This window comes from Pongo abelii, chromosome 9, assembly GCF_028885655.2.
Source record: "Pongo abelii isolate AG06213 chromosome 9, NHGRI_mPonAbe1-v2.0_pri, whole genome shotgun sequence".
In the NCBI taxonomy this organism is placed as follows: domain Eukaryota; kingdom Metazoa; phylum Chordata; class Mammalia; order Primates; family Hominidae; genus Pongo; species Pongo abelii.
Window position 1 is genome coordinate 38013374 of NC_071994.2, and position 14671 is coordinate 38028044.

Consider the following 14671-nt stretch of genomic DNA (forward strand, 5'->3'; position numbering starts at 1 on the left):
TTTCACGTCCTAATGACCATGTTCAGTCTTGTTTACAATATTTTTTTCCTAGTCTTTTATTCAATTAATACACTGGGATGGTTTTATTTTTTTTTTCCTTTTTGATGACTTCGAAAACAAACATGGAGGTAACCATAGCAAGAAAGAAGTGATTAAAAATAAGAGAACCCACATATAAACTACAGGGTATCCCACACGAAGAACAGCAGAAAAATTCAAAATACCTCCCAAATGTGGAAGTGAGAATATGGAGGAAAGCTTTTAAATGTTTACATTATGTTTTCTGCACATCTTAAGCCCATTTTATGCAGACACAGAGGAAAACATGGAATTTGTTTTAGATAATTGTAACCAAACATTGGCCAGGCGGGGTGGCTCACGCTTGTAATCCCAGCACTTTGGGAGGCCAAGGCGGGCGGATCACGAGGTCAGGAGATGGAGACCATCCTGGCTAACACGGTGAAAACCCGTCTCTACTAAAAATACAAAAAAAATTAGCCGGGCTTGGTGGCGGACGCCTGTAGTACCCCTACTTGGGAGGCTAAGTCAAAAGAATGGAATGAACCTGGGAGGCAGAGCTTGCAGTGAGCTGAGATCACACCACTGTACACTAGCCTGGGTGACAGAGCGAGACTCTGTCTCAAAAAAAAAAAGTTGAGAGAGTGAGTAAGGAGCCAGTTGTTATATTCTGGCCAACAAGAGAGGTGTACAGCAGATGATGGAACATTTGCCATGTACTTTTAGGAGAGGTGCACATCAACTATGCCAAAAGAGACCTAAAATGCCCATGTGTAACTGGATCAGATTTGTTTTTTCTCATTCCTGTTTTCCTTTTCTCCCTTCCTCCCTTCTTTGCTAGATTGAGGCTGGGGAGAAGATACACAATCTGTCCCAGCATCTGTCACTCTGCCTACCCTTTGTTCATTGTTTTCTCGTTCTCCTTTAATCTTGTGACATGTAAAGCAGTTTTTTACAATTTTTTTCTGTCCTAAAAATAACTTACTTTATTAACCCAACACATTTATGTTAAATAACAGGGCCTCAGCAAAATCTCATTTCCCACTTCTGCCCTCTTATTTAAAGACATTGGAAATGAGATGGAGTAAGGATGACTGTGCTCAGAATCAGCAAATGGAATTACGTGAGCTCAAACTCCAACAGAGCTGGTTTGAAATCCTGGATTTAATACTTAATTGTTGTGATATTTAAGCAATTTTATTAGCCCACCTAAGAGTTGGTCATCTTGTAGCAATACTTCCTTTCTCAAAATTTCATTATGATGAATTAAAAGAATGAATTTAAGTAGAGTTGTCTCATACTTATGAAAGATCAGATACTAAATTAAAAAAAAACTGTATTTACTTTGTCCAGTAATAAATGATCAACTTATTTTGTGAATCCAAAAATATTTATATCTCAATGGTAGTGGAGCTGGTCCCTGAGGAGTTGAGAAAGAGAATGGTAAGTCACCTAAGTGTGTAAGACTTAAGAAATTAACAACTCAGGTTATTTATTTTCAGGTTATATATCTTAACATTTTATTATCTATCTACATTGGTTTAGTTGTTTGCCCTAAGTGAAGATGTAAATACTATATTTTTCAATTCCCATACCACACCTCACAAAAACAGTAGAGAAATTTCTAGACATGTATAGCAGATTAAATATATATACACACACATCAACTGGCACTATATATATATATATATGCACACACATACATACATACACACATTATACACACACACACACACACACACATATATATACACAAACACATATATACATACACATCAACTGGCACAATGCTGCATTTGTGGAGGGAAATGTCTTTAGTAAAAGGAGTGCCTGGCTAGGTGAGTTTAAGTTGCAATAATGTATTTAAAGTCCTACATATAAAAAGTATACATAAAATTTAGAGAGAAGAAGTTAAAAGAGGAGCAAGGATGGGAGAGGGTACAGTAGAAATCAGACAGGTAAATTTCCTACAAAGCAGATAGTTAATTTCTTGTGGTAGACTGATGGAGGGCATTTTATGAAAAAGAAACATTTAAGTTCTCTTTACTGCTCAAGGAAAATACTCTCCATCTCAGAACCTCAGCAGAATCTTCTATGCATCCTGTACCTTTTTTCCATGATTTACACAAACATCACAAAGAGGCCAGTTTTCACATCTGAGCTGGCACTAACCAGAAAGAAGAAAGAGCTATCTCATGCAAGTGACAGAATCCAGCAAAGTTAGTATCTCAAAACAAGAAAATATTCTGAGAACTCTTGAAGAAGATATTAGACTTCTCAGATAAAGTGAAATGCGGTCTCCAAGCCATTTTAATTAAATACTGAAAAGTCAGAGAGACCTTAGCTGGCATCTAGAATGCAGATACAATTCTTTGGGGTGGGGTGTGTGTGTGTGTGTGTGTGTGTGTGTTTTAGACATGCAGTCTTACTTTGTCCCCCAGGCTGATTTGCAGTGGCATTATCATAGCTCACTGCTGCCTCAAATTCCTGGGCTCAAATGATCCTCCCACATCAGCCTCCCCAGTAGCTGGGACTACAGGTGCACCACCATGCCCAGGTGATTTTTAAATTTTTCATAGAGATGGGATCTCTCCGTGTTGCCCAAGCTGGTCTCAAAGTCTTGGGCTCAAGCTATCCTCCTGCCTTGGCCTCCCAAAGTGCTGGGATTACAGGCATGAGCCACCATGTCTGGTCTCTTGATAAGTTTTTAAAGTAGAAAATTCGTTCTTTAAAGCAAGATAATCTCATAGCAAATATGATTAGAGTCCTTAGTGACAGAGTTTTAATTCAGGAGTTCTATAAAGTCATTGGAGATGTAGATTCTTTCCATTTTTTTCTGGATGGCAACCTCAGGATGTTGGCCATTTCCTTAAAGTTTCATAATGGTTGTTCATTTTTATCAAGCATTAAAATGGCCTTTAACGTCTCTAAACCCTGAAAGAAAGATCTGAATCACTTTTGCTTTCAAGCAATATTTTACTTAAATAGAAACAGTCTAATGAATAATGTGTAATAATTGAGAAGTTCATTTTGCTTGCCCAAAGGATTGCTTTGGTACCATTTATCCAAACTTGAAAACACAAGGTTAAAAAAGTTTTCTATAACTATGAAACGTCCAAAATGTGACATTTGGTTCTCCAAAGGTAAAGATCAAAATCAAGGGAAAATATGTACTTAATACTTAGGACATTACTAAGTTTACTTGTAACTAACTTCAGGAATATTTTAATTCAGGGTCTTCTGGAGACGGAAAATAACAAAACAAAAACAAAACAAAAAGCAACCTGACAACGCATTGCTAGTCACAGTAATAAGGCCAAAGGAACACCATAGGAAACACCCCTGCAGCTTAATCAATGATCAGCCCTGGCACATAAGTCAAAGATGCACTCAATTTCTCCAAATTAGGAATAACTGACGTCAAGAACTGGCTTGATTTCTTGCTGGTTTCACACCCTGTTGCCTGCAGTGACAAAGTAATAAACAAATTCTGTTCCTCCCAAGACACAAACTTTATTTTGTGTGCTTTTTTTCTACTTGCATGCCTCCCTAATTATGCCACTGGCAAACAAATACATCCAGAGAGACTTTAACAGCAAGGTTAATCTCTATGTTGTTATTAGCTAGAGATGACAATAGTGTGGTAATTAATCTTGTATCATTCAGTTCTTATTCTCTGTGCTACTCAAAGTACATGATGTTATGTATACTACTGCACCTAATGAGAAAAATAGTTATTTCATATACAGTGGAACCAAGTATTTTATACTTTTAAGTCTTGTTTTTCTTTGACCTATAAATTCCTTTGTAATAGCTCTGTCCATATCTTTGGATATATCAATTATAAAAACAAAGTAATGATTTCTTTTTGAAATGTGACCTTTTGGGACAGCCTTTTAGTGACACCAAATGATGGTAGTTGAGGGGAAAGGGTTATGTGAGAGTCACTGAGTTTGTAGTAAGAGGGAAACAATTATAGCTTTTCCCCAAATATTTGTCTAAAATTCAATATTTAAATGTATGTCTTCCCTTCCCTTCTAGTACCTGAAGAAGAAATGCATTTAAGCCACTAATTTGATATATTTAAAAAAATCATCATGTAGCCAAAGAAATTGTATGCTAGAGGAGACAGAATGATACTGTGCTTATTTTAATAGTTACTTCTTTAATAGTTTCTCTCAAGTTGCTGAACAATATTAACCTCAGCAGGGGAATACACTGTTCCTTGTTCTTCAGGGTAGCAAGGAGGGGTTGCTTTAGGAGGGAAATTGTTGATATGAATTAAATGGAAATAGAGTGTTCCCCATAAACCATCCAGAGTGGTTCCTCTTCCTACTTCTGACCTATGGAATTTAAATCACGAGCCCAGGAATCTTAGAATGGGATTATTTATCTTTGGAAGACTGATCCCATTCCCTAATTTTTGAAAGAGGTGTCTTAAGAAAAAGCATTTTGAGAAAAGACAGGAGCTAGTACAGAAGTTTGCTTGAGAGTCTGAAATGGTCTTTCTGAGAAAATGTTAAGTATTGAAAGTTAGAGTTCTAGAACAGAACTTCTGGAATATCTATCAGTTTGAAAACACTATGCAATTCTCCATATTTTTACATGACTGTTGATGATATTGAGATATTGAATGATTCTGAGTTGTCAAACTGGTTGTACTATCAGTATCTGTGACCTGTGTTTATACCCTCATCAGACTGAGCTACTTAAGGTCAGGGTTATCTCATTCATATTTATATATTTCTAAATTATTATCATTGCATATGAAACATAGCTAAATAATAATTATTTGCTGAGTGAATAAGTGTTTGAATCAGCAGGGGAAAGTTTGGTAAATGTTAAGTAGAACTTTCACGTTCAGCGTAGCTGATGTATCCCGAATCTTGGAAGGCTCAAAAGCCTTATATAACGTATGTGGAAACTCAGTCAGTGTTGACTAACCAGAATGCTTCATTACCTTGCCAGATAACAAGAGTTAGACAGATTTTGCAAACTGGTGACCCACATGCTACATTTGGCCACAGGCATGTTTTGTTTGGCCTAGAGAGGCTTTTTAAAAATTTCAAAGTAGTTGCCAACATGTAAAAATTGGTAGTTTTCACATTTTGAAGATCCAGATTTCCTAGTTCTCTTGGAAAACTCAGAATAACTGGCAGTGCTGGGCAATGTTTCTCCATAGCAATAGTTGCCTGGAGCCCCAAGACTACCTCACAGTTGAGATGGGTCATGAGACCCCAAGTTCTCCATAGCCTCGTTCTGGCAGGCACTCCTTATTTATCCAGGTTACCTGCCTGTTTTGTGTAAGCATCTAAGTTTTCAAATGCTTTCAGATAGAAGCTATATCTCTTTCTCAAAAAGGGAAAGTGGTAGTGGAGAAGGGAAGACATGAGAGAAGTCCAATTTTGATTTGTGCTGTATTCATTTAAAAAATCCAATCTAAACTGTACTCAAACTGTTTTGTTTAGGAATTCACTTCAACACATACATTCATTCCATCTCTCTTTGATATTAACCTAGCGAAGTTCTCCTGTACATTTAGCTTGAGCTATGCAGAAATCTCCTGTCTGGTGTTTCTATTTCTTGTTTCTTTGCTCTACAAATTATTCTACAAGATAGGTCTTGCCACAGGCCCTCAGAGATTTCCCATTACTGGGAAAATTAATTGATAGCCTATGGCTTGCATTCAAGTTGTTTCATGATCTGCTTTAACCTATGTTTGTAACCACATCACTCATAATGTCTTCCCATGTACAGTAATGGAACTATCCACAGTTTACACATCATTTTGCTTACATTATTTTATTTATCCACAGGTTTTTCTCTTGACCTCTCCACTTAGCATGCCTAATACTATCATAGTTCCTGGAAATTTTTTACCACCTCTCAGCCTAAAATATTACTTTAAAAAGTCCTATAATTATTTATAGATCTCTAATTGAATCACTATTTTCTGTTTTGTATTATAGTCATTTGTATACAGATCATATGTAATGACAATAATGAGAATGACTATTCTTTTTTTTAAAAGAGAGAGAAAACACTCAACCAGCATTAATTACAAGCCAAGCACCATTTAAGTCCTTTGCATATATTACCTCATTCAGTAATCATAACTTTCCTGTGGGATTGGTATTACTATCATCCTCATTTTATACAGAAAAAAACTGGAGACGCAAAGCAGAAAACTGTCTTGTTAAAGAACGAGGGGTAGAGATGACCTGATTTCAGATTTTATATGCTTTACCACAAAATCATAATTCTCATTAACAAAGCCCAAAATGTGCCAGATACCACTGTTAGGAACTTTATTAAGATGATCTAATGTGATCTTCCATATAAAGGAACCATCCACAGAGGCCATTGTTTGCCCAAATGCTCATAAATTTAGATGATAGAGTTTGGATTTGAACTCAAGTCTGGAATCACGAGTCTAAATTACTACAAGTTTCTTGAGAGAAGTTTATTGTATCTGTGTATCCAAATATCTAGCATATTTTAAAATGAACAAACAAATAAACAAATGAGCAAACAAATGTATAAACATCTAAAAGTACCCTCTCTCGGCTGGCTGAGTGGGCTAAGATGGCAAATTCATCTAAGTATTTTCACTTAAAAGACTTTGCACCTCACACATCTCACTATTCCATTTCTAATTTTTAGCAATATGTAAAGATTACAATGGGGAACGTTTATGTCCATTGGCTTTCAATCTGACTTGAATTTAATGCTCTTTTTTTTCATCCAAATGCTGGGAGGTTGAGAGGGTATGCTGGCTCTATAGTGTCAGCTTAACCCTTCACATCTACTAAGGGAACAAAACCATTTCACATAATTTTTGAGACAACATTACAGTTAATGGGTAAAGATGGGTAAGTATATGACAGGTGAAATTTAGCTGGCACGAGTTCAGCATAAAAAAATCAGAAATCAGGAATAGCATTCTTGTTGATTATCCACATTGCCTTAAGATAGGATTAATAAAAGAAATATCAAAAATAGTATCATCGAGAAGCACAGTTGTCCAAGATGTACAAAATATAAGTCCTTCTAACAGTCAATTACTCCCTGGCTGCCTAGAATGATAAAAGTAGAAATGTATTTCTTATGATTTTAGACTTCAGAATAACTTTGTTCACTATAAATATTATAAGAGATATTTGAGCCATTCTTAACAATTGGCACAGTATAAGTCAACAAACTATGATGGAGAGGGATTGACTTGGTTTAGAGCAGTACTTTAGCATGCTGGTATTAGGGATGTAACACTGAAATAAGGAGAGCAGGCATTGTGAAGATGATGCATAGTTTAGTAAGCATTGCCATAAAGCTGACAAAATGCATGAAAACCGTCAGAAAGAAAGTCAAGGAATGCCCTGCCCCTGTCTGAATGTTTCACGTGCAGTCCAGAGCTCTTCTGAAAACTCAATCCCCACCTACCTGTGATATTCTCAGGCTCTCACCACCTATGCATTCCACCTTACCTCAGCCTAAAAGTTCAGCTGATGACCCAGAGATCAGTCCACCCTTCCACATCACAGCCAACACTGAAACTCTGGGGTAGCCTGACTCCAGTCCAGCCCTTCAGGACTCATACACACTGTCCAGTAGGCCAGCTAGGGGCCTGAAAACTGGGAAACCACTTACCCCATTGCAACTCTACTGGCACCTGACCCCTTTCCCCAGTGCCTGAAGTCAGACTGACCCTGAAGTCAGACTGACCCAACCAGCCAATACCACCACAACTAACACACACTCAACGTGCCCAAAGATAGAGCCTGCTCCTTTACAAGAAGCAGCAGTGCTATCGCACTGGAGAACAGGTGGACCATAAAGCAATCTGTGTCATGTTGCATGATGAAGTTATGCCCTGAATCTATTCCCACAGAATCACCAAACAGGTGTTTCCTGTGATTCTCAGCCACACTGTGGTTTGGAGATAGGCTACAGTGTGTGTCTGAACTGGGAGTCACAAGCCCTGGAACAGGGGTGTGATAGAGAAACAGATCAGGCTCCTGCCTATCTAGGACAGGGAGCTACTGCAGCCCCCTGACCTTCCTGCAGAGACCTTAGCATACTTCACCAGAAGCTTCTCCTAGCCATCCTCATCAGGACTGGTTCCTGTACTTGACATCAGGGCATTCATGGGCAAGACAGGAGCTTCAGATTTGCCCAGTGGTGTCTTCCCAACCCCACAGAATAGGAAGCTCAGGGCACTAGGCACTCCACTGTCCAGCCCTTCACCTGAAGCAACAGAAAATGACTCACAGTAAACACAGCTGAGGTACATACCCATCTGCTAGTGTCACAGCTAGCTCTTACTCACAAGCTTCATCTACTGGCCTGTAGGTTGAAGCGCACAGCCCAATATAAAACCTGCCAACAGAAAGTACATAGGGCTATAGAAGTAAAACCAAAAGACTCTACCCAATACACTCCTCTTCAGGTGATAAGGAACCAGCATAAGAATTCTGGCACCATAAGATATCTGATTGTTATGACACCATCAAAGGACCATTCTAGATCTTCAGCAGTGGTCCCTAACAAAAAATGGAAACTCATAAAGGCAGATCAAGAGTTCAAAGCACAGATTGCAAAGAAGCTCAATGAGATTCAAGACAAGGTTGAAAATCAACACAAAGATATTTCTAAAGCAATCCAGAAAATGAAGGAAGAGATAAACATCTTTAAAAGAAATGAATTAGAGCTACTGGATGTAGACAACTCACTTAAGGAATTTCAAAATACATTGAATTTTTTATTAATAGGCTGGACTGAGGAGAAGAAAGAATTTCAGATCTTTAATTACTGGTCTTTTAAATTGACCCAGTCAGACTAAATTCAGGAAAAATAACTTAACGAATGAACTAAATCACCAAGAAATACGGGATTATGTAAAGCCAGCAAACCTACAAATTATTGGAATTCCTGAGAAGGAGAAATTGTACACAACAATAGTTCAGGAAAAATGTTTCTAATCTTGCTAGATAGGTAGACAAAGGGAACCTCGTCAGACTAACCATTGCCTCCTCAGCAGAAACCTTACAAGCCAGAAGAGACTGAGGACTTATTTTCAGCATTCTCAAAGAAAAATTCCAGCCGATAATTTCATATCCCACCAAACTAAGTTTCATAAGTAAAAAAGAAATAAAATTCTTTTCAGACAAGCAATTGCTAAAAGAATTCATTATCACTAGACTAGCTTTACAAGAGATCTTTAAGAGAGTTTTTTTTTTTTTTTTTTTTTTTTTTTGGATAAAAGAGATGTACTTTAATTATAAAGACAGATAGACCAAAAGTAAATCGTGGTTGAAAATTTACCATATACAAAGTAACCATAAGAAGGGTAAAGTAATTACATTAATATCATGCAAAATACATTTCAACACAAAGTATTAATAGAGATGTTACATATAAACATGGAAATGAAAGAACAATATATATTACCACAAAATCACACTTAAATACATAGCCCTCAGATCCTGTAAAGCAACTATGCAACAGAAATTGCAGAATGACCAGCTAACAACATCATAGGACCAACATTTCACATATCAATATTAACTTGGAATGTAAACAGTTTTAATGCCCCACTTAAAAGGCACAGATGGTCAAGCCCGGATTAAAAAAAAAAAAAAAAAAGATCCATCCATCTGCTGTCTTTAAGAGACCCATCTCACAAATACCACCACCCATAGCTCAAAGTAAGGAGTTGGAGAAAGACCTATCACACAAACAGAAAAATAAAATGAGCAGGGCTTGCTATTATATTAAGTAAAACAGACTTTAAACCCACAGTGGAAAAAAGGACAAAGAAAGGCACTACACAATGGTAAAGGATTCAATACTACAAGAAGACTTAATTATCCTAAATATATACACACTCAATATTGAAGCACTGAGATTTATAAAAGTAGTACTTCTAGATCCATGAAAAGGCTTAGACAGTCACACAATAATAGCAGGAAACTTCAACACCTCACTGACAGAATTAGATCACTGAAACAGACAACAAAGAAATTCTGGACTTAAACTTGACACTTGACCAATTGGACCTAATAGACATCTACAGAACACTCCATTCATCAACCACACAATATGCATTCTTTCATCTGTACACAGGACATACTGTATGATGGATCATATGCTCTAATCATAAGGCAAGTCTCTATAAAATTCAAAAAAATCAAAATCATATCAACCATAATTTTGGATCACAGTAGAATAAAAATAAAAATCAATACCAAGATCTCTCAAAACATATCAATACATAGAAATTAGACAACTTCCTCCTGAAAGACTTTGGGGTGAAGAACAAAATTAAGGCAGAAATAGTTGTTTTTTTTTTTAGTAAAGGAAAACAGAAACACAACATATCAAAATCTCTGGGATGTAGCAAAAGCTGTGTTAGAGGAACATTGATAGTCCTAAACGTCTACGTCAAGAAGTTAGAAAGATCTCAAATTAATCTAACATCACCCCATCACCCCTAGTGGAACTAGAAAAATGAGAACTAACCCCAAAGCTAATAGAAGAAATAACTAAATTAAAATCAGAACTGAATAAAGCTGAGACCCATGACTCCATACAAAGGATCAATGAACCAAAACCTTGTTCTTTGAAAGGATAAACAACAACTATAGATTACCAGGTAGATTAACAACAAAAAAGGGAAGAATTATGTAAATGCAATCAAAAATGATAAATGAGACATTACACCTGATCCCATTGAAATACAAAAGATCCTCAGAGATTATTATGAATAACTTTATGCACACAAACTAGAAGATATAGAAGAAATGGATAAATGCCTAGAAACGCACAACTTCCTAAGACTGAATCAGGAAGAAATTGAAACCCTGAACAGACCAAAATTGAGTTTGATTAAGAAAACAAACAAACAAAAAACTACCAACCAAAAAGAGCCCTAAAACAGATGGATTCACAGCCGAATTCTACCAAACATACAAAGAAGAGTTGGCAGCAATCTACTGAAAATATTTCAAATGCTTGATGAGGAGATATTCCTCTTTAACTCATTATATAAAGTCAGCATCAATGTGGCAAAGACACAACAAGAAAAGAAAACTACCGACCAATATGCCTGATAACATAAATACAAAAATCCTCAACAAAATACCTGCAAACTGAATGCAGCAACACATAAAAAACTCACCATGATCAAGCAGGCTTTATTCCTGAGATGCAAAGTTGGTTCAGCACATAGAAATCAATATATGTGATTCACCACAAAAACAGAATTAAAACAAAACCATATAATAATTTCAATAGACACAGAAAAAGCTTTCAATAAAATTCAACATCTCTTTATGACAAAAAAAAATCAACAAGCTAGGCATTGAGGAAACACCTAAAAACAATAAATACCACCTATGACAAACTCACAGCCAACATCATACTGAATAGGCAAAAGCTGAAAACATTCCCCTTGATAACTGGAACAAGAGAAGTCCGCCACTCTCATTCATCCTGTTCAACGTAGTACTGGAAGTCTTAGAGCAAACAATCAGGCAAAAGAAGGAGATAAAAAGCATCCAAAAAGTAAAATAAGCCAAATTATCTCTCTTTACTGAGAGATAATTCTATACCTAGAAGAACCTAAAGACTCTGCTAAAAGGCTCCTGGAACAGATAAACAACGTCAGTAAAGTTTCAGGATACAAATCAATATGCAAATATCAGTAGCATTTCTATTCACCAATAATGTTTAAGCTGAGAGCCAAATCAAGTACACCATCTCATTTTCAATAGCCCCCACAAAAGAAAACACCTAGGAACATGTCTAACCAACAAGGAGTAAGATATCTGCAATGACAACTACAAAACACTGCTAAGAAAGCATAGATGACACAAACAAATGGAACAATATTTTATGCTCATGGATTGGAAGAATCAATATTATTAAAATGGCCATACTGCCCAAAGCAATCTATAGATTCAATGCTATTTCTATCAAATCGCCAATGCCATTTTTCACAGAATTAGAAACAACTATTTTAAAATTCATGTGGAACTAAAAAAGCCTGAATAACCAAAGCAACCCTATGCAAAAAGAACAAAGCTGTAAGTATCACACTATGCAACTTCAAACTATACTACAAGGCTACAGTAACTAGAATAGCATAGTGTTAGTATAAAAACAGACCCATAGACCAATAGAATAGGATAGAGAACCCAGAAATAAAGCCACACACCTACAACCATCTGATCTTTGGCAAATTCAACAAAAACAGGCATGGGGAAAAGACTCCCTATTCAATAAATGGTACTGGGATAACTGGCTATCCACATGCAGAAGAATGAAATGGGACCTCTAACTTTTACCATATACAAAAAATTAACTCAAGATAGATTAAAAATTTAAATGTAACACCTAAAACTATTAAAGTACTAGAGAAAAATCTAGAAAATACCTTCTGGACATCAGCCTTACCAAGAATTTATGACTAAGTCCTCAAAAGCAATCATAACAAACACCTGAAATAAAAGTGAAATGTAATTAAACTTAAGAGCTCGTTTCTGCACAACTAAATAAACTATCAACAATATAATAAGACAACCTACAGAATGGGGGAAAATATTCACAAACTATGCATCCAACAAAAATCTAATATCCAGAATCAATGTAATATAATGAACTTAATTCAAGAAGCAAAAAACAAATAAACATAACAAACAAAAAAGCTGACCTCATTTAAAAGGGGTCAAAGGACATAAACAGACATTTCTGAAAAGAGGAGATACATATGGCCAGCAGACATATGAAAACATGCTCAAAATCACTAATCATTAGAGAAATGCAAATCAAAACCACAATGAGACACAACCTCCCACTAAAAAAATAACAGATGTTGAGGCTGGGGAGAAAAGGAAACACTTATGTATTTTTGGTGGAATGTAAATTAGCCACTGTGGAAAGCATTTTGGAGATTTCTCAAAAGAACTGAAAACAGAACCACCATTCAACCCAGCAATGCCATTACTGGGCATATACCTGAAGAAAAATAAATTGTTCTACCATGAAGACAACTACACTCAATTACAGTACTATTCCCAATAGTAAAGACATGGAATCAACCTTGATGCATATTAATATTGGACTGGATAAAGAAAATGTGGTACATATAAACCATGAAATACTATACAGCCATAAAAATAATGAAATAATGTCCTTTGTAGCAACAGGGATGTAGCTGGAGGCCATAATCCTAAGCAAATTAATGCAGGAATAGAAAACAAAATACCGCATGTTCTCACTTGTAAGTTAGAGCTAAACATTTAGTACACATGGACACAAAAATGGGAATAACAGACACTGCAGACCATTAGAGTGAAGAGGGAGAGAGAGTGCAAGGGTTGAAAAACTACCTGTTGGGTACTATCCTCACTAACTGAATGATGAGATCATCCATACCCTAAACTTCAGCATCATGCAATGTACCCACGCAACAAACTTGCACATGTACCCCTTGAACCTAAAATAAAAGCTGAAATAAGCAAAGAAAAATGCCAAGGCAATGGTGGTTTGTTTTCCAGTTCTGCATAAGATTACACAGGAAAGAGTACACTAATGTCTAAGTTTGTGGTGGTTTGCATGTGAGCAAGTTCACTTCTCTTTTTCCTACCATCTTGGCCTTTCAGTCTTTAGTCCCACATGGGAATACATTGTATTTTAGTGCTTTGCAACTTGAGCTCAGAACTAAAACATCTTGTCCTTCCTGACTTTCAACCCATTCTTAATTATCCAGGTGGTAGCCCATTGCCAACCGAGTGAATACTTTTTTTTACAACGTATGCCTATAGTTCTTACAGGGTTCTCTTTATTATTTTTGCTGGTAGTTTTCCTAAAGGCTAACAGAGAGCTTGGGGGATTTATCCTGTGTGACACACCTGTTGTCTTTTCATCACAGGTTCTAATGTTGCCCAGTCTCTGGGGAAAAGCAAATCAGCAGCAGCAGGTGCTGTTTTCATTCTACTCGTTCCAGTTTTGGCACAATTGTTCAGAATATGTGCCAAATGTTAACCACTAGCTCACTTTCTTTCCAAATCCATGGTAAGGTTTTCAAAACTGTACTCTTCATTTAGCAATCTTTTGTTAAAGCTATGTTCCCACCATCTTATTGGCAGAAGAAGGAAAGAGAGCTAGTAAGCATTCCTTTTTCTAACTGCAATGGTCTTCCCCTGGAATTCTATAAGGTTCTATTTTATGCAAAATGATATATTTATTTTTTAAGAGGAAAGAAACTGGCTTGTGGAAAAGTAGTAGTACCACCTTAGGCATTAAATTCAAGGATAAATTGAACAATATAAATACATTTGTGTAAGAAATAAGACAATATCACAACCTTATCAGTTCTAGTATGATCTTTTGTTGGATATGCCTAGTTTTGATCTTTGCCTTCCATATTCCCTGCTTCCTCTCCATGCTGCATACCCCAGGAGGGGCTATTCCAGAGGAATGATCCTCAGGGACTGCTTCAGTTAACTCATTTGTCACCTAGTTTCTGGTTGAGTGCAGCTAATAGAAAGCATAGGTATGGGATTAGTGGGTTGGAGAACATTTGGTTGGGGTATTTATTTCCATTGAAATTTTCTCTTCATTTATCATGGGAAGATAGTTACATCCCTCTTCT